Here is an 18963-nt window from a genome sequence, read left to right as displayed (position 1 = left end):
ATGTCCTCAAACAGGTGTGGAAGGGCTGTTGCCAAAGATGACTGCAGAATTTTGGAATTCAGTGTCCTCAGCTTCATCAAAACTGCTCATATGTCCCACTCTAATTTTGAGGGTTCCATTTCTTCCTAATCAGGCCCTAATATTAAAGCAGACACCCTTTGATTTTGGACCTTATGTACTTTTTTTATTATACTTTAAGTTCTACGGTACATGTGCACAGCATGCAGGTTTGTTACATATGTACATGTGCCATGTTGGTGTGCTGTACCCATTAACTCATCATTTACATTAGGTATATCTCCTAATGCTATCCCTCCCCCGTCCCCCCACCCCACGACAGGCCCCGGTGTGTGATGTTCCCCTTCCTGTGTCCAAGTGTTCTCATTGTTCAATTCCCACCTATGAGTGAGAACATGTGGTGTTTCGTTTTTTGTCCTTGTGATAGTTTGCTGAGAATGATGGTTTCCAGCTTCATCCATGTCCCTGCAAAAGACGTGAACTCATCCTTTTTTATGGCTGCATAGTATTCCATGGTGTATATGTGCCACATTTTCTTAATCCAGTCTATCATTGTTGGACATTTGGGTTGGTTCCAAGTCTTTGCTATTGTGAAAGTTTCTATATCTATCCTGAAAACACACACACACACACACACACCCTTATCTCCTGTAGCAAACTTAACCCATAGTCTTATCCTGTAAGTAGCTGAATTTTGCTACAGGAGATAAGGATATGTGTGTGTGTGTGTGTGTGTGTGTGTGTGTGTGTGTTGTTTTTTGTTATCCAGGATAGATATAGAAACTTTCAGATCATGTATGTGGTACTTGAGCTGGGAATTTGAAACCATGAGCTCATCCTTTTTTGTACCCACTTTGTCCAGAACAATTTGGAGCAATCAGCTAATCTCATTTTACTTGCTAGTTTGACAGAATGACCTAAGATATCAAATTCATGATCATCCAGAACCTTTCCTCTTGTATTTGATTAGGAGATATTTTCAATGTATTTTGAATGTTTCCACTGTATTCAGTGGAGACATTTTGCACAGTTTTCTTGCCACATCACACCACAAAATATCAGTGTTCTCTTTACTACTAGAAATAGAGTCATTGGTACCTTTATATCTAACCAGATTAGAGCACCAATTCTAGAAAATCCCAGAATCAATTCAGAAAATTTATTCTGAAGAGTCTTTTTAGTTATTTATTTATTTATTTTTTACTTTCAGGGATAATTTCTATAGTTTGTTACAAGAGTCTTTTCTTCTAGAACCATTCCCAGTACCAAAATTTGTATCACTCAGCATTCTTTAGAGAAATAGACCATATAGGTGTGTGTGTGTGTGTGTGTGTGTGTGTGTGTGTAGAGAGAGAGAGAGAAAGTAATTTTAAGAAATTGGTTCCTGATTGTAGGGCCTGGAAATTCAGCATTTGTGAGGTGGGCCAGCAGGCTGGAAACTTAGCTAAGAGTTGACATTTAGCACAGACTGGCAGTCTCGAAACTGGGAAATGATTTCTAAGTTACAGTCTTCAGGCAGAATTCCTTCTTCTCTGGAAAACCTCAGTTTTTGCTTTTCAAACATTTAACTGACTAGATGAGGCCCCTACTCAAATTATTAAGGATTATCTCTTTGCTTTAAATCAACTTAAAATAAATGTTAAGGTAGAATTGTTTAAAATAAATATCAGTCCTATCTACAAAATATCTTCACATCTAGACTAGCGTGTGACCATAAAGGACACGTTATTTGTCTTAATCTAGCCAAATTGGTGTGTAATATTCATCATCATAGAGTATTTACTTAGAAGTAAAATTGTGAGCTCAAAAAATGACCATATATTCAAATAGGTGTCACATGTGCTATTGCAGAGTCAAGCCAAAATTCTCATAGAAACACTATATTTGTCATGAGGAAAGCAATTGAGAGGGCAGCAATGGTCAGCAAAGACTGAAAACAACTTCAGAGATGGTTAAAGGAATGATGTATGATCTGATGAAATTATACCATCCATAAATGTGAAAATTTGTTCATTAATGGTTATTATTTTTACTTGAATATTGCAATTAACAGGAGAAACACGCTTTATGCCAATTTGATTATCAAAGAAAACCTAGAAAAGTTGAATTATCGTCTTTACTTTTGATCATAATTATTGAATGACATAATCTTTCTAATTGATTTTTTAAACTGTAATAGCAAATAAAGACTTAGAAAAAGGTGAAAAGTGCATTGCCTTTCAGTAATCCCTGGTGTAATAAAAAAAGTGCTATGAAACCTATAATATTGTTAGGATTTTTCCATTTCCTTAATGTTTTCTTTGGTTGGCATTTATTCCAAATTTATTGAGAGCTAAGTGGAAATTCCCACTGATAAGCTGCAATTTAGACATGAAAAGAAAAGGTGTCACCAAATGTTCTTCACAATCAAAATTCCAATCAAATGAAATCTTATGAAAATGAAATATTTAGCCTTCATTTTGAGATATATTAGGCATTTAAAGGACTAGTTGATTGCATAAATATGAACAAGGCGGAGCTAAGGTTCTTTTGAGAATTATCACATTATACCGTCAAAAGGAACACATGCTGCCTGAATGTATTTTCTATCTGAAACCACAAATAATGGCTTTGGAGGGAATACAAAAGGACTTAGAGAGTGAACTACAAGACTACCCATGTTTTTCCACATCTTCAGTACTGTCTTTGGTTTTTGGTTTTTGTTTTGCTTTCAAAGAAAATAATTGGATTTGTCATTTAAAATGTGGGGTTTATAAGTTTGCATATGAAGATGTTTTCAAAGGTAAAGGGCTTTTAAGAAATAAAAGATTTTCCAGTTTTCAGGTGCTCTTAGACTGTTTCCCTTATTTGCTAATAGGAAATCAGTAGCTTTAATTTCAACTTTTACTAAGAAGGGCTACAATAGAAAAATTAAAAAAAAAATACAGTGTTCTTCGGTGTCATACGATTTCCTGATTTTCTTAGTGCTCCTTGTTTTTGCTGTCACAACGCTAATTTAGTTTTGTATTTTTCTCAGCTTATTGTGATTTTTTTTTTACAAGTTGAGGCTGCTACTGTAATATGAAGGGCTATAAGTTAGACATGAATATATTACATCTTTGAGAATCCAGTTACCTTAATAAATAATTTATATTAAAATGTTTTAGGTGACATTTCACCAGCAGCAAAATGTAAAAATAATTGTATCAGAAATTTAAGGTGTTTGGGCAGAATTCTCCTCTAAAATTGGTTGAGAAGTTGAAAAGCGATGCAGGAAGTCTGGTGTTCTCTTTGGAATGTTAGTTTTCAAAATGAAAAGACAGTAAAAATCAACCCTATTTCTAGAAATAAAACAATATTTTATGAGTCTTAACCATAAAGGGAAAAAATTAAAATAATCTCTTGACTTAAGTTTACAGAGAAAGTCATTAATTTCTAAAATACCCTCCTCTATCTCCACATAAAACATAGCAAAACCTGTCTAGTTACCCTAACCACTCTTATTTTAAAGCATATGCTTTATGATTTACTTAAAGGCATTATTTATAAACTTATTTATATTATTTATTTAAAATGTAGCATTTACTAAATTTATATCAATAACTTATCATAGGTTATTCAATATTCATTAAATAATTTCATTATCATGGATTTTTAGTGACGTTTTTCCCTTCCAATAAACTCAGATGAATCGAAAGTTCACAGTGTCCCTTGCTCTTTCTCAGCAGTTAGGGAGTTAACAAAATTATACTAGTTAATGAATTTTCCTTAAGGTCATAAATATAAAGTAAAATGCACAAATCAATTGTTCAAACTTCCAAAATATCACATCTAATGCAACTTGTATAGAGTTATATGGAGGCTACATAATTTCTTATTTCTTTTGAACTTTAGAGTTCTAGGGATATTCCTCTAACGCATATGTTTCTGTATTCTAAATCTATTTCCAGCTTGTCTAGAGTGGGAATAGTGCCTAAGAATCTGAAGACCAAACTGGGACCACAGAGAGGGAATGAACATGTCCCTCCTGTTTGTCAGTTTTCTCTCATATTGCATGTATGTCCCATATGTTACACTCTGCTGCCCACAGGCAAGGAAGAAACAATGTTTATACTCCTGAGGGTATTTTAAATGCTGTTTCAAAGAATTTCTTTTGTATCCTGCCACCAAACTATCACAACATATGCAGTTCCAGTTCTCTTTTTCCCACTAGAAAACCATCACTATTCTTGAGTGGATAACATAAGCTCTATTCCCTTAAAATCACTAGAATTCTTAATCATTTCTCAACATCATTCTGGCTACTTGTTTCATACTCCTATTTGAAAAATACTTTTCTAGTATAACTTGAGCAGAAAAATCATAGCAGAAAAGAGAAAGGCAATCTCTACTAAAAGGAATTTACTTTAAGACAGGCAAAGACCCATCAGGTTCTTGTCTCAGCAGGACACATATCTCATCCTCACTCTCAGTACACTTTGGATGTGAATGCTTTGGTCACCTCACCTAGGAACCATCAGATAAAATGGCCTTTTGGTGGCCATTTGATTTGTCGAGAGAATTTCCTCCTAATTCAAGAATATCTTTGAATATCTTGAGATAACTAATTATTGAGTTGTATGAAATATTTTTAGTGAACCGCACCTTAGATAAACAACCAATCTTTAATACGTTCAAGCCTAGAGCCCTGAAAAATGACATTTTTTTTTTTTTTTTTTGCAGTTGGAAGGCAGGAAGACACAATGCCTAACAGCCAAGTAGTGGTATTGTGTCTGATAGAACATTTGTTTCTGCTTATTTGCCCATTATAGGCCCCTTTTTAGTAACAACGAACTAGTCACTATAGAAAGGAAAGATTTATTATTATGTGACATTCTAGAAAAGGCAAATCTAAAAGGAAGGTAATTATACCAGTAGTTGCCACATTCTTGGAGTAATGTAGGAAAAAAGGAGAGACTGCAAAGAGTAATGAAGACCCTGTTTCGGACAATGGAAATATTTCTCATTTTTATTTTGGTGGTGGTTACACTATTGTATAAGTTCATCAAGATTCAGTAAATTGTACACTTTAAAAGGACTGAATTTTATGGTATATATTACCTAAATAAACAAAAAGGGAAGATTTGCAAAACTTCAAACTCATAATAATGGAGGGCTCCAGCTGTGTGGAATTAAAATAGAGAAATATTAGACTAGATTGGGTGCATTCAGGGTAGTAGGGCTATAGTAGAGATTTGATCTTTATGATTTGTGATACATATCACCTAATAAAATGGTTGATAGAATGTCAGGAATCACATCCTGTCTTTTAAAAATTTAGTGTAAAAGCCTCGTATAGAGCATGAAAAATATGTGCAGAATGTGTGCATGCCTGTACACTTTGAATTATCTCCTTAGATCCGTCTGTATTTTGGTTTGCCTTCTTAGCCCATTACGCTCACTCCAGTAATACAATATATGGATTATTGATGGCTGCCAAGCTGGCCTGCTAACACTATAGATTTGAGTTGGTTTGCTGAGCTTCCCTTTTGTCTTCTTATTCACATGAAGACCTACTGTACTCCTGTTCATTAATTTGAGGAAAGAACAACAGCGGGCTGTTTCGTATTTTTCCCTCAGTTAGATGTAACTGGTCTTACAGAACACAGGAAAGGCCTATTGCAGACTCTACTCATGATGAGCTTGAAACTACAGATTGTGCAGTCAAGTTGTTGACCCAAAGAATGTGGAATATGGTATTAGGCAAGACCTAAGCATGTATGCTTCTCCTGTGCAACTAGGGGTCGTGGTTGAGCATTGAACCTCCCATGATTAAAGATGAGTGCTCCTCACTCAAATGTTTTTAGATTTTAGAGCTCAAGGGGAATAATTTCTCTATTAGGGGTAATGAGAAATGTGGTTTACAGCTTGGTAAATTGGTGTGCTTGATTCTTCAATTAGTATGTAAAGTTTTGTATTTGCAGCATTTACATTTAATGTTTAGCCCATAGGTTCCTGAATCTGAAAGGGTCACAACAATTCTCTGAAAGCCACAAACACCATGTGGATGATTTAAACTCAGTGAGTGACCTCAGCATGTCAGTTATTAATTGATATGAACACATTTGCCTTTTGGGGATGTGGCTTTGGGATTGGTGCTAGCTTGGACTTGGGTTCATTGTTTATAACACCTGCATTTGTGCTTTAAAAAAGGATCTTGAAATTTCACATATGGTGACATGTCAAATATGTCACAGTAGGTATGGTATTGGTGCCCTATGGTTGGAAGGCAGTAGTGTCAGGCTGATTGGTCTGTCCAAGAGGTACCTCTTCTTTGAGACCTTTCTGTATCCTTCTCTCTGCTATAAGCCTGAGTCCTCTGGCGATAGCTAAATGATTTCATTCTTTTCAAATCATCTAGGTTGAGCCAATCAGGCTTTGTCTTACTAATTTTATATGTTGAAAATAGATATCAAGACTGAATGATTATCTGCTAAGTCTCCTTAATGCCTTTTTTTTTTTTTATTTGTGGCTGGGGAGGAGAAATCATATATTGTATTTAACATACCACCTGTTAAAGTTTCCTGAGCAACTGTCATCTCTTTGCCTAAGAAATGTGTTTGCTGATTTGGCCCTGCATTTTATAAACCAGTTATGTTCTTACAATAAAAGTTGTTTGAAGGAGAAGGATAAAATAAAATAGAGAAAGATTAGAGATAATCTTTAAGATAATTTAATTATGTAGATTAAGTTGGCATATGGATTCAAATTTTTCAATCTGTAGTTAATTGCTGATTTCAAGTCAAAGTAAAGATGTCACATATATGTTTAAGTGATATTTGGTCATCAGTGAGTATCCACAATTAGAATGGGGCAGAATTAGATCATGTTTGAAACTATGCTCTTTTTTGTTTGTTATCATTGTTTGTTTTTAAAGAACATATGCTTATGTGTATATCTACAGAGAACCTGAAAGACTTTGCTCCCAAGACTTGCTAAATGCTGATTACTCACAAAATTCTAATTCAAAATAATGAGAGAATTTTAAAATACAAGTGGTAAACTGTTCTCAATAAACTTTGGGAATTGCCTACAGTGCATCAGACATATTTTGTGTATACCGTATATATCATCCCTATTTTTAAAAATGATGAAAAAGTTAAATTACTTACCAAAATGAAGATAGTAAATATAAGAAGTAAAGCTGTACTACCTACACAGAGTAAAGAGAAGCAAGTAAGGAAATAACAAATGAATACAGTCACACAAAAGGAGGAAAGGAGTGTCAAAAGACAAAATTATAACAAATTTTCTTTAAAGATCTAATTGGCTTTTATTTGTTATTCCAGAGTTGGGCAACACCACATTCTATAAATTAGAATGAGTGTTCCAATGAGCTGAGCAGGGGAAGCTGGCTTTATGGGCAGAAAAGGGCTGAAGAGACAGAAACAGGAAACGCAAAGTAGATTGGTAATTTCAAAGTGACTTTCCTTACAGAGTTAAGACAGAGTGGGAACTATTTTGTTATGTTGACGTAGGCTGACGGGAATATCCAGATTTTTTTCTGAAAACTGGCCCATTTTAAAGTTCAGCTTGATTATATGTACTTAGCACAAATTACTGCATTCTGTTTGGTCTGGTCTTCAGGAGCCTAGTGCAGGAGGCTGGTCCAAAACAATGTCCTCCTGTAGTTTTTTTTTTTTTTTTTTTTGTTTTTTTGTTTTTTTTTTTTTTTACAGGAGAAAAAGAAATAAGGAAGGAACAGTGTAGGAAAGAAGAAAACAAAAGTAAAAGAAATGATTAGTAGAAAGAGATATAATCCAAAATATATTAGACACTGTAATCACAGGATTTGTTTTTGTAAATCCCTTTTCAACATAGTAATTATTTTATGAGTAATACTTTACTTTTTCTCAATAAATCCTTTTAGCATATGTATTGTATTAAATATAGGGTGCTGGTGACATGGAGAATAAATCACTCATTTTATGATTTCTAGATGTATAAAAAGTTTATGCCCCACCTCTATTTCTTAGATATTGGGTGAAATCTAATAATTATTAAGATAATTCTGTTCTAGTTTGCAAGCTTACTTGAAAAAATTTCTGTGAATGTTTTGAGTTTGTTTTCAAAATTTTTTGTTTATGTACACATTGAAAATTGTTCTTGTTATTCTTTTAAATGTTTTCTACATTACTTATGGTTAAAGATAGTGAAAACACTTCATACGTCTTTAGAAATATCATGGATTAGTATGAGAATGTCCTAGGTAAGGTACTGAGTATCATCATTACTTTCTCAATTAGGCTGCCCAATTGCCTTTCATTTCACTTGCATCCTCTGCTCTGTTGCTGAGAATTTCCCAGTAGCTGTATTCTGCTAAGACCTACACTTAGCATAAATGTTTCTTGAGAGAGTTGCAGGTCAATTTCATTTATTAGTAAGCTGGTATTCTGAAACAAATTTTACCAACGAGAGTACATAGGGAGAAGGACAGATAGTTAGTGAAATGGCAATGGGTCAGATATGCTGACCTGCTGCTTCACTGTTTACTGTTATCTCTTTGAGTTTGGGGAAATTACATAACTTTAAATGGTGCTTGCTGCATAGTAAGCTTTTGATACATATTCCTTAATTTAGTAAATTAATGAACTGTCACTTAATACATAAGAAATATTGTCTCTTCTTACCACTTCAGTACATACTAGATAAGAAAAATAAAACAGAAAATATAATTTGGCCTCACCCTAAAAGAGGATTATATAGAACACACTATATAATATCATCAACATTTTAATGTCGTTGTTAAAATTCACAACGTATAAGAAATTATCCTTATTTATAAAAAATCAGAATATCCTTAAACTATTAAAGGAGAAAACACACAAGTATGCCATTAATGTAATGGATATATTTTTATTTATTATTTTTAATATTCCTTCCAATGATTGACATGTACATATTTTACTTTATGATAAATATCTATAGAGTCAAATTGCCAGATATATTTCTGAATATATAGGGATATATAAGATGAGGAGCTCACAAAAATTGTATGCAAAACAGAAAAAACAGCTAATTACATTTTGGTAAGTATTGGGACATATGTATGCACAGGGACTCCCTTACGTATGCGAAGGTAACACAAAATAAGAGTTTGGAAAGGTGTACAAGACTATGTTTGTGCTGAATCCTGAATTGGATTATCAGTAACCCAGGTAAACAAGGTTGCAAAGCAATGGAGTAGTGAAATAAAGGATGTTCCAGAAAGAACATACGATCCTGTATGGAAATGTACAAGAGCTCACACTATTTAGGCCTATATGAAATGTGAATAAGTTTGAGAAAGTGATGAGAGATTAGGTTTGAGAAACAAGCTAGAGAAGTCATGGAGAATGTGTTAGGTTAGATTAAAGCAGTGATTCTCAAAGTTTGGTTCCAGGATCAGCTATATTGGCATCACCAGGAAACTTGCTAGAATTGCACCTTGCCAGGGTTCACCCAAAACTACTGCATAAGAGACTCTGGAAAAAAACCCAGAAAATTATTTGTTTTTCTTTGTTTGTTTGTTTTGAGACAGAGTCTCCCTCTGTCGCCAGGCTGGAGTGCAGTGGCACGATACCGGCTCACTGCAAGCTCTGCCTCCCGGGTTCACGCCATTCTCCTTTTTCAGCCTCCCGAGTAGCTGGAACTACAGACGTCCGCCACCACGCCCGGCTAATTTTTTTTTTTTTTTTTTTTTTTTTTTTTTTTTTTTTTTTTTTGTATTTTTAGTAGAGAAGGGGTTTCACCATGTTAGCCAGGATGGTTTCGATCTCCTGACCTCGTGATCCGCCCACCTCGGTCTCCCAAAGTGCTGGGATTACAGGCATGAACTACCGCGCCTGGCCAAAATTATTTAGGTGATTCTGATACCTATTAAAGTTTGAGAACTACCACACTAAAATGTTTGGTATACGTTTGACATTACAAAGCCACGTACTTACAAATCTGAGAGAGAATCCTGAATATGTAAACTCTAGAATAATCCTTTGGCAGATTCACCAGAAGAAGACATAAATAAAAACAAAAGAATGAATTTAATAACATTTCACTGGTCCATGTGAGAACTGATGAGGTTCTGAAATAATGTACTAAATACATTTAGATAGAGGCTTGAGTGGATTTAAGAGAAATTTAGGATGTAAAATCAATGTTTGAACAGGCAGACAGACGGATAAGGTAAAGGAAGGAATTTTAATTGATTTCTAGTGTTCTAGCCTTGCAAACTAAGTAGACCAGTCATATTATTAAGGCAATTATTTAATATATATACTCTCAAGTACTATTTGCATATATCATCAATTTACATGTTCTTTTTTTACAGAGACTTCAAAAACTTGATTATATCGTAAATTTCTATACATTCTTTGATTTAAGGCAAATGTATCTACAATAATTTAGGTGACAACTGAGTTTCTCCTTTATAGAAATTTATGCTATACATGGCAATTATATTTATCAGCAGATATAAAATCATTTCTGTGGAAATTCTCATATAGAAATTTATGCCATACATGGCAATTCTATTTATCAGCAGATATATTGAAATCATTTCTGTGGACATTCTCATATAGAAATTTATGCTATACATGGCAATTCTCTTTATCAGCAGATATATCTTGAAATCATTTTTGTGGACAAATGAAAGTGATTATTAATTTTTATATTCATTAATTCCAAATACCAAGCAGGCTATATGCTAAATTAACATTCTTTCAAAGTCACTGAACTAATGTGAGTCCTAAGCTTACTGAAGAAAATATAAATACGAGTGAGTACCAGTTAATGCATTTTCTTCTTTATCTTTTGTTTCTAAAATAACAAATGTATTTTTACCTCGCAAACTTTTAAATACAGTGATACCACTTTAATCCTAAGATGAAGTTTTATAAAGCTTGTTTTAATATCACTTCATTAAGAATGTTTTGATATTGGAATTACTAATGTTTTGACAATGAGAGGAGCTACATACTAGAGCCATAAAAATAAAAGAGAGCAATAAATGGTAGAACCTTAAATAATGTTTGGATTTCAACAACAGGAAGAAGGGCCCAAGTCAATGATAATACATGTATTAGTGATGTTCACCAAGTGCTGAAAATGCCATATGCATTATCACATTTAACCTTTCAGTAAGCCACTAATTAGAGGGCAATATTTATTATCTAAATTTTGCACATAACAAAATTAAGGCTTCCATCACTTGTGCAATTCACACAACTGGTAAGATGAAAACAACTGCAGTTTGTATACAAATGTTTCTGCTTCTGAGTCCTTAACAACCATTTGTTATTGTCTTGCAAAAAAATAGGAAAAAGAAGTGACTAGGGAAGTACATACAGACTAAGGTAAATTCCGTGCAATAATAAAATCAAGGAAAATAGAAATATCAAAAATGAAGATGCATTTAATTCAGTTTTTATTCTCTGTGTGTGTGTGTGTGTGTCTTTGTTGGTAAGAATAACCTACTTTTAATTTCACTGTAAAAAGCACAGATCATGGCATTTGGGGCATTTACTAAATACTGTGTTACTGGCTATTTTCCTTTCTGTATGTGAATGTGACAACATTGTGCTAGCTGGACACAGAATGACAACATTAGGTGTTAAAGACAACACAGTTATATCACATGACAAGCAAGCTTGGACATAAGAAAGAGAGAAAGAAGGAAAAACCCAATACAATTCTAGAGATCATAAAACTATGTAGCTCTCAAAAATGAAATGTAAAGTCATGAATGGGAAAAAGACACATATAAGAAATATAAATGAAATCCTCATCCCTTTTTTTTAGTCCAAGACTATATTTACAAAAAATTTATCCCAGCATAACACATCCCACACATACATTTATGTAAAGTTTTGTTAAGCTATATAATATTTCCCTATCAAACGAATAGCAAAGTGTTCTACTGTTTGAAAACAACACTGGGGAAAGTCAAATAAAATATTGGATTACTATTTTTGAGCAAAATTATATTTTTGGAAATGCAAGTAAATATGATATACTTATAATTGTGGAAAATATTGTGGCTCATTGTGACCAATTCCTGCTGATCTGTTGCATATCATTTTTAAAATAAACAACATTTTGAATAAAAATAAAGTAGTTAATTGAAATATCCTTAAATAATTGTTCTGTTATGGGCATTCCTGCTTGAGGTATGATGATAATTACAACATTCAAATCAGCATTTCTAAAAATATATCTCTTCGTGTAGTAACTGGCAAGAGAGTCATTGTTTTAGCAATCTGCAGAATATATAAATGTTCAATTATAATAAATATAGTTGCCCAATATGAAAATTACTGATACAGAGTTAAATTAAGTGTTCTTAGTAATAAAAATCACTTTTAGGTGAGGGATAACAGGAAGCTCTTCTAAGAAATATATGAACCCCAGTTAGGTTATTCTGTCTCTTGCCAAGTGATTTAGCACTATGATCACAATTTAGCCCAGCCTGAACTGGAAGTCTCTTGCAGGACATTAATGCTTGCATTAATGTAGCTTTTGCTAGCTAACATTTATCCCTGTGACAGTTTCATATTCAAAATTGTATATGCATGGCCCTGTATTCATATAATTTTATGATTGTATTTTAAAATGTAATGACTCTATAGTTTTATACCTGGAAAAGTCATCAATGGCTCTAATAACTTTAATAAAGTTAATCATTAATATTAATTATTAGAAAGATTTATAGAATACACTGACTCACAATACTTTGGTTTGGGACTCTGTCAGCAACATTAGAAGTGACCTCATTTTTGTTTTACCATCACTAATCTAAAAAAATTAAGTGCGAATCATTAAAAAAACACATTATCTATAAAGTGGTCTCTTTGCTCTGAGTTGAAACTCTAATTTATACCCTTAGCAAACTTATAGGATATACAGACAACTGAATAAACACCATAATTCAAAAGTTAAATGAATGATAAATTATATGTGGCATATTTTAGCTCTAAGTGTTCTGGCTGAGTATAGATTCAGTATATGTAATTTATTTGTGAAAATAGTTTATTTATGTATTATGTCTGTATCCTCCATTAAAATAAAAGAAAAAATGAGTTTTACCTGTTTTAAAAGCTGTTCTATCCCCAGTGACTAACAAAAGACCTGGTATACTATGTTTACTCAATATTTGTCAGAATGAAATAAAAATATAGAAATTTTATTGGACAATTATATTGGGTTAGCACTGAACAAGTGTTTTCAGTATATTAATTTGAATATTATCCAATTATGTAGATGAAGAAATTTAGCTTGGTGAAAATAATATTCCCCAGATAAAACAAGTGGCTGAACCTATTATTAATTTTTTTGGTTTCTGAGTAAAATAATTATTATTATGTCCATGATAATAGTAGCTGAGATATATATTACTAAGTACCAGATCCTGTTCTCAGATTTATACTCATATTACTTCATTCAATTCATATAACAACCTCCTGAGATAGGTAGAATATTGCTCTAATTGTACCAGATATTAAGGAAAGGTTCAAAAGCAATGTTATGGTAAATAACCTCCTCATACTCACCACAGGCAGAGAGCTGAAGAGCTGGATTATAAAGCCAGCCTCGCTCAACAGTTTTTAGCCACTCAACTTTACAGCTTTCCAAGATGTTCATTTCTGTTTTTATGAATAAGGTGATTGCTTTGTGGGTCTCTAAATTGTTACTGATTGTGGATAAAATAAATTATAATTTATTTTAGGATAAAATAAAATATTTTATTCTAAATCTGGAAATGTGGATTTACTCATCCAAAAAACATTTTTGAAGTTTCAGAAGTATGATGTGACTGGGGTTGTAAATCACAAAGGTTTCTGAAATTCATGAGCCAAAGGGAAATTTCTATAATGTAATTATGACTTGGTAATGTGTATTTGAAGCCACACAGTAAAGTAAAATGAACATCAGTCTATAAGGAAAATGTCTGGATTTTAAACCCCGCTGCAGTATCAATAGCCATTGAACAGTCATTTAGTTTATCTGAACCTCAGCTTCTTGATCTGTTAAATGGAAATTATAAACTCCTGTTATGCTTGTTTTAATGAGCCATTAGAATGGTCAACTGACTTACTCTTTGTGAAGGGATTGTGTACACCAAAGTGCTATGCAAATTTTCAGTAATATCTTAGCTATTTATTTGCATGTTGGATCCCCACGTAAGATAGTAAACATCTTTCTATTTATTTATTTATTTTTTTGAGATGGAATTTCACTCTTGTTGCCCAGGCTGGAGTGCAATGGCACGATTTCAGCTTACCACAACCTCTGCCTCCTGGGTTCAAGCGATCCTCCTGCCTCAGCCTACCAAGTACCTGGGATTACTGTCGAGTGCCACCACACCCAGCTTATTTTGTATTTTTAGTATAGACAGGATTTCTCTATGTTGTTCAGGCTAGTCTTGAACTCCTGACCTCGTGATCCACCCACCTCGGCCTCCCAAAGTGCTGGGATTACAGGCATGAGCCACCGCGCCCGGCCATAAGATAGTAAACATCTTAAGCACAGTGCATCATGGATATTGAAAAGTCTCAGAGTATCCAGCAAGATGCTTCATACTTAGAATGTACCTCAGAGAACAGAATGTCCGGGTATTCAAGTTCAGATATCTTATGATTAAAATATATAACCATTATCCTTTTTTTTCTTTCTTTCTTCTCTCTTTCTTTTCTTTCTTTCTTTCTCACTCTGTCGCCCAGCCTGGGCTCAAGCAATCCTCCGACCTCAGCCTCTCTAGTAGCTCGGACTCCAGGTGCACACTAACATGCCCAGCTATTTTTTCCATTTTTTTAGAGACGGGGTTTTGCCTTGTTGGCCAGTCTGGTCTCAACCTCCTGAGCACAAGCAATCCACCTGCCTCAGCCTCCCAAAGTGCTGGGATTACAGGTGTGAGCCACCGTGCCCGACCTATATAACCATTATTAAACATAGGAATAATCATTCGTTAGGTCTGTTATCTTTGGAAAATTAATTTCTTTAACTTTGCATTGCTCATGTCAAAAATAATATTAGTGACTACTTCATTAGCCTTTTACATGACATGAAACAATGATTGCAAACCAGTTAGCACACAGTACTGATACATAATATTATACATAGATAATTTAAACAATAAATAGTCACTAAAAGAATTAACCTATTAACAATGTGTTAATGACATCAAAACATAGGATTTCCAAGGAAATCTGCCCTTTAACATAGAGCGGGAACTCTGACAGAAGACTCTCTGAAAGTATCAAGTTTCAAATGACACGATCTAGGAGGTGAGAGGAACATTTTTGAGCCTTTATAAAAAACACTTAGAATTTCCTAAGTCCGGCTGTTTTCATGAGGATTCCCATAGCATAACCAATTACCCTTTTTTTGCTCAGGACTGTCCCAGTCTCAGCATTAAAAGTGGGTCACGAATGTTCAAAAACTGTATTCACATAAGAAATCTTTAGCCCAACAACTAATAATACTGTCTCTTCTGCTTTCTGCAACATATCTGAGAGTAAAATGTTCCCAATCAATTCTTCCTTTCTAAATCATATACTGGTTGTTGGAAGAACCAAATTTACATGGGAATGCCTCTGGCCTGGTAATAAATCGCACATGCTTTTTTGTTTGTTTGTTTTGCTGTCTACATTTCCTTTGCTAAACTTTGATATGGGAAATATTTGTAAAATGAGGATACCATTAAATATGCAACTCCTTTTTGATATACTTTTCATTCCATAAACTTTTTTAAACATTCTGGTTTCTCCATATCTTTTCTGTTTCTGGGCTTTGGTAGTTTTTGAGGGTGAAATATACTCCAGTTTTCCCCTCAAAGGTAAAAGGAAACTCTAACAGAAGAGGTTGATCTGAATTGTTGATGTGTATTTTATCTCTATGTGTTCTGTGCCTCTCTGCCTGATTTATTCAGTCACCCGTGAAGCATCTGCTATATGCTTGGCTCTCTATTAGGTTGTAGGGAGTAGAGAGATGAATTAATAATAAAACTACACCAATGGAGTGCCCAAAGGTAAACAAAATATACAATAAATTGTTGGATATGTATCTGCTTGTGCAAGAAAAATAAAACAAAATGATTAAATTGAGATGAAGTTTGAACTTGAGTTGCAAAATGAATAACTGTCCTTCAATTAAAAGAGATTTGAAGAGTATAAATGATTATTTCTAGGGAGAGATAACTAGATGGTGGCTATAAGACATTCTGATGGTTCAGACAAATGCAAGTGACTTAGGACAGATATAGCATAGGAGAAGAAGAAAGGTAAGATTCAACAAGAAATTGAGCTAGAAGTCTGGCAAGGGCAAACTTATGAAGACCCAAGACATGAAGAAACCCTTGCATGTTTTTTTGCCTTCATCTTTACTGTACTTGTCTCCTCATTCTTTCATGGTGTCAAGACTTAATAGTTCAAGAGTGGAAACCACAGAAGAAAGTGATGCATTCTCTTTGCTAACATCACTATTTATTAATGAGTAAGATACTCAGATAATAAGAGATAGTGAAAACTTCTGGCGCCTGAATTTATCAAGAGACTTTGACATGTTTTGGGGGCAGTTTTCCCCCACATATTTTTACAATCTTATCTCCAACATGAAACTCATTTTAAAAAGTACACAAAGCAATATAAACAAACAATCAAGAATATAGTTATTGATGCTACTTAGATTTCATAAGATTGTACTCAGCCAAGAAGGAAAAGAAGCTGTAATGGTACAGGACCTGGACTACAGAAAAAGAAAAGACTCTTTTCTTTTCTGAAGCAATTATAAAAATATTACTTCAAACACTGCATGTCAGGTCATCTGTATTTACTAAATTCTCACATGGTTTCATCCACTCTTTTTGTCTAGGCAGCAGGAAAAGTGGAAAACACATAATCACAGTACAAAAAAATTAACACCTTTACAACATGATCATCTAACCTACAGATTTTATTAATTTCTCCAATTGTCTCAATAATGTCCTTTACTGAACAGGAAAATTCAGAATTATGAATTGCAGTCAGTTATCCTATTTTAATTTCTTTCAGTCTCACATACTTCCTGAATCTTTCTGGTTTTTTGTTTGCTTGTTTTTTGTTTTCTATCTTTGGCACTGACATTTTTGAAGAGTTCATAGCTGCTTTATACAACATCCCTCAATATGAATTTGGGTAATGTTACGTCATAATAATTTTCTAATTATGGTAACTGAGAAAAAATACTGAATAAGTGATGCTGTATATCGTATTGGAAGGCACATATCTTGATTTGTTTCATTACTGGTGATAATTTCTCAAGAAGTAATTCAATAATTTAACATGATAACTTTGTGGTTGGGGAGTTTAAGTTTCCCAGTTAAGGAGACTAAACTAGGGTTAATTTGACTTGTGCTATATGTGCACATGAAAAGAGACAATTTATACAGATTTGTACTTGAACAAAAGGGATTTATAACTATAAAACAGTGCTATTTTGAATATTTTGAATATTTCTTGAATAAATTCTAAATTTATCACAAATGATATTTGATAAAGAGAACACTGAGTTTTGAATATTTAAATCCAATTAGTTTTATCATTAAAAGGCATTAGTTGTTCTACCTTCTTTTTTTTTTTTTTTTAATAGCTTGTGGTTTTTATTTATTTTTTATTTATTTTTATTTTATTTTATTTTATTTTTTGAGACGGAGTCTTGCTCTGTCGCCCAGGCTGGAGTGCAGTGGCGCAATCTCGGCTCACTGCAAGCTCCGCCTCCCGGGTTCACGCCATTCTCCTGCCTCATCCTCTCCGAGTAGCTGGGACTACAGGCGCCAGCCACCACGCCTGGCTAATTTTTTGTATTTTTTAGTAGAGACGGGGTTTCACCGTGGTCTCGATCTCCTGACCTCGTGATCCGCCCGCCTCGGCCTCCCAAAGTGCTGGGATTACAAGCGTGAGCCACCACGCCCGGCCTAGTTGTTCTACCTTCTTATGAAAACTTTTATCATAACACTTAACATACTTGAGCTAGGTTGTGAGCTCACTGGCAGAAGACAGCATACCTTATTCACTATTTGATTCAAGAGGTAGCTCATAGATTTTTCGAAATAAATGTTTTAGTAGAACTTAGTTACGCTTTTAAGAAGATAGTCTTAAATTGAAAATGTTCACAGCTGTGGTTTGAATGGGTCCTCCAAAGTTCATGTGTTGAAATTTAACCTTCAATGCATCAGTGTTGATAGGAGGGGCCTTTAAGAGGTGATTGGGTCATGAGGACTCTGCCTTTATGAATCGATTAATACTGTTATCTCAGGAATGGGCTCCAGAGAGTGGACTTGTTATAAAAGTGAGTTTGCCCCTCTCTTTCTCTCTCGTATGTAACTGTGCTTGCTCTCTTGACTTTATACCTTCTGCTATGGGATGGTCCTCACCAGATGCAGCCTCTTAATAGATCTTGGACTTCTCAGCCTCAAGAACTGTGAGCCAAATAAATTTCTATTCATTATAAATTGTCCAGTTTGTGGTATTCTGTAATAGCAGCACAAAACAGACTAAGATATTCGCTGGTTCAGATTAAGCTTTCTCTGTTTAGTTTAATGAGGTTTCATTGTGTTGCCTAATTTAGTAAACAATTATTAACCACCATCTACATCAGTGCTTCTCAAAACATTTGTAATAAATACTGTGAACTGAAAAAGAAGAAATAATTTCTGACCTCAAAAAATGTACAATTTTATATGAGTATAACTATCATGATTATTGAGTTATTGTCTCATTTGTTAGATTTTATAATTCCAATTTAACATTTCTTAGTGGAAATGTGTTTTTCAACACCAAACTTACCATAGAGTAATTACTGAGTAAATGAGCTTTGTTGATAGAATAAGAAACCTAGTTTTAGGTCTCATATTTGTGTCTTTCTAGAAGTGTCACTTTAAGCACTTCACATAAACTCAGTAGTCTTGATTTCTTCATA

General features: G+C 33.9%; 1 protein-coding gene across 10 annotated transcripts in view; it reads left to right on the top strand.

The window, feature by feature from the left end:
- The window catches only part of MGAT4C (MGAT4 family member C), a 265451-nt gene that overhangs the window by 67310 nt on the left and 179178 nt on the right, over nucleotides 1-18963 (top strand). For 2 of the 10 annotated variants that reach the window (XM_063615134.1, XM_063615132.1), the window contains exon 2: nucleotides 18422-18465. The exons of the other annotated variants lie outside the window; for them this stretch is intronic. The gene's annotated coding sequence lies outside the window, so the exon portion shown is untranslated. The remainder of the gene's footprint in view (nucleotides 1-18421; nucleotides 18466-18963) is intronic. 10 annotated transcript variants of the gene reach the window in all.

This window comes from Symphalangus syndactylus, chromosome 13 (genome assembly GCF_028878055.3).
Source record: "Symphalangus syndactylus isolate Jambi chromosome 13, NHGRI_mSymSyn1-v2.1_pri, whole genome shotgun sequence".
NCBI classification, from domain to species: domain Eukaryota; kingdom Metazoa; phylum Chordata; class Mammalia; order Primates; family Hylobatidae; genus Symphalangus; species Symphalangus syndactylus.
The sequence above is the reverse complement of the archived record's forward strand: the minus strand, read 5'-3'. Positions and strand labels throughout refer to the sequence as shown.